Source organism: Oratosquilla oratoria, chromosome 12 (genome assembly GCF_046742065.1).
Source record: "Oratosquilla oratoria isolate Oo_2021 chromosome 12, ASM4674206v1, whole genome shotgun sequence".
NCBI classification, from domain to species: domain Eukaryota; kingdom Metazoa; phylum Arthropoda; class Malacostraca; order Stomatopoda; family Squillidae; genus Oratosquilla; species Oratosquilla oratoria.
In genome coordinates this window covers 22,592,893-22,595,727 of record NC_134788.1, presented here as the reverse complement: position 1 = coordinate 22,595,727, position 2,835 = coordinate 22,592,893, and the positions used below count along the sequence as shown (strand labels likewise).

Genomic DNA, 2,835 nt, shown 5'->3' with positions numbered 1-2,835 from the left:
ATTCCATCTTCGCTGGCAAGTGGCAGCCCTACTTACAAATACAACTTAGCTACGCAGTTATCGTTAATATCCTGTTGGAAGGAGGTTCGTGTTTTTCTCTTCTGATTCAGGAATTTTTTCCAATTCCCTTTTGACGTCATTTCGTGATTAAGTGTGGAATCTAAAGGAAAAGACGGTAATTGACTAAGTATAGGATAAGGTGCGGTAGTTGGTCGCCTAGCCTTAAACGGTTTTCTCAAAGTCACTGTCTCACTGTACCCTGTTGAAGAAGTTGAGTGGCTTGCAAGTAAAATAATCTTTTGTCGAAGGATTCAGGTAACCTTGGCACCTTTTCTTCAGTTGTGAATCTAAGGACCGACGAGTAGAAGTCGTTTTTAGCAAGGGAGCGTAGAATTAAACTAGGTAACATCATACCTGAAGAGAAGTGGGAAGAGGACAGTAACTATGTATTTGGTTCGTTGTCTAACTGTAAATAAATAACTACAGGTTGATTTAGATTTAGATATATAAAGAAGAAATGCCAAAGTTCTTGCCAGCTGCGAAAATGTTTAGATAGTGACGTGTTTACATATCGTAACATGCTGGGAGGTAGGCGGGGTCTAACCTTTGCACTTTTGTGGCAAGGGCCCACAATCTGCACATTTCCTGTGTTGGTGGAGTTTAATTAAAGAGGATTTGAGTAACCTGTCTCAGCACTGGGCTGTTGTATTTCATGACCGGTTTACAATATATATATATGTATATATATATATATATAAATATATATATATATGTGTGAATATATATATTTATATAATTATATATATATATATATAATATATATATATATATATATATATATATAATTATATAAAATTATATTTTATGATTATATATATATATATATTACATATATAATTATGTATATATATATATATATATATACATATATAATTATATATATATAATATATTATATATATAATTATATATATATAATTATATATATATAATTATAATTATATGTATATATATATAATTATAATTATATGTATATATATATATAATTATAATTATATATATATAATTATAATTATATATATAGTTATATATATATATATATATAATATATGTATATATATAATTATATTATATATATATATATAATTCATATATATATATGATTATATATATATAATATATGTATATATAATTATATATATCTATATAATTATATATATATATTATATATATATATATATATAATTATATATATATATATATATACACACACACACATACCAAGGCTTTTTCCCCCTTACAAGGGGGGTAGCCCAAAAAAAAGGCATAAAATCATTCCCACCCATTCCATCCCTGAATACACCACACCCCTCCACCCTCCCTCTTATCTTAGCACCTCCTATATATATATATATATATATATATATATATATATATATATGTGTGTGTGTGTGTGTGTGTGTGTGAGTGGAAAGTGGCAAGGGGACGCAGGATGATGCAGGAGTGAATATTCTCTAAAGTTTCGACGGATGTCTTCCTCACAGAGACTGGAATTCTGGAATTCAAGAAAAGACCACCTCGCTTGCGCGGGATCGGGTTTTGTGGGAGGGGAAGAACGTCTGTTAGAAAATGAAAAGATAGTAGTGTATAAAAGAGGGCTATTGCCACCGGGCGAATCGCGAGCAATAAGGGGCTAGATTGTTGTCATGGCATAGGAGGACTTGACCAGGAGCTTGGAGGGAAGCGCCCGACGCCGGAGGTTAGGAGGTTGGGATTACCAACGGGGTTACCAACGGGGTTAGGATCACCAACGAAAGTTGAGAAAATGGTAGGAGGCGTAGTAGTAGAGAAAGGGGGAAAAACGGAAAAATCTTTAGTGGGAGGTAAACTGAAATGAGAAGATGTAGTATAAGAGAAAGTGAGAAAGGAAGCGAATTTTAGTCGAAGAAAAAGGAAGTGTATATGTTTGTGCGTGGGATGCGGCTATGTTCGTGAGAGGTGTGTGTGTGTAATTTACGGTTAGTGAGTAGATTTCACTTCCCGCGTTTAGAGGGCGTTCCTGATTAGCCCCAGGTAAGGCATGAGGATTCCTGTTTTACCCCAGGTCAGGTTTGAGTAACGATATTATTATTATTATTATCATTATTACTACCATTACCATTATTATTATTACATTATCACCAGTCAAGCTGGTGAAGGGGTGTGTTACTGTTTGGTGCGGTTATACACGTTTTATCGTGTACACCGCACGTGGGACGGGCGCAGCTGACAGATAGTCTGTACGGTGTGGTCTAGGTGTAATATGTTGTATCAGATGTTTGTGTTTGGCGTGCAGTTTTTCTAGGTGTCTTGAGTGAAGTTTGTGTTTGTGTTGGTTGAGTGGACGGATGTTGGAAATTTGGTGTAGAGACTCAGAGGTTCTGAAGTCGCTCCATCGCGAGCCCGTGATGAACTGGACAGCGGCATTCTGAACCTTCTGATGCTCGTAGTTATTGGTGGCACATGTCAGCTGGCTTAGTCCCGGGGACTGGCACAGAATCGGTCTGACGAGGGCTAGGTACAATCGACGTTTGGTTCTCAGTGTTGCAGTTTTGAAGCGTCTGAGCCTACCCAGCACAGCCCTAGCCTTCGCTCCCTGCTTGCGGAAGTGTGGGGTCCAGGTAAGGCCACTATCAAGTGTGCTACCCAGCACACGGGTATGGTCCTTCGCTGGGATGTTTGTGTTGTTTATTTTAAGAGGAGTGTTTGTGATTGTTCTGTTGGTTCGTTTGCAGCGGAAGTGTACAGCATTGCATTTCGACGCGTTGGTCTTAATGCGCCACTGTTGCTCCCACGC

General features: G+C 36.9%; 1 protein-coding gene across 1 annotated transcript in view; it reads left to right on the top strand.

The window, feature by feature from the left end:
* Positions 1-2,835, top strand: part of LOC143031096 (BTB/POZ domain-containing protein 6-A-like) — a 41,172-nt gene continuing 38,337 nt past the window's right edge. The window contains exon 1 of the mRNA XM_076194527.1: positions 1-84. The gene's annotated coding sequence lies outside the window, so the exon portion shown is untranslated. The remainder of the gene's footprint in view (positions 85-2,835) is intronic.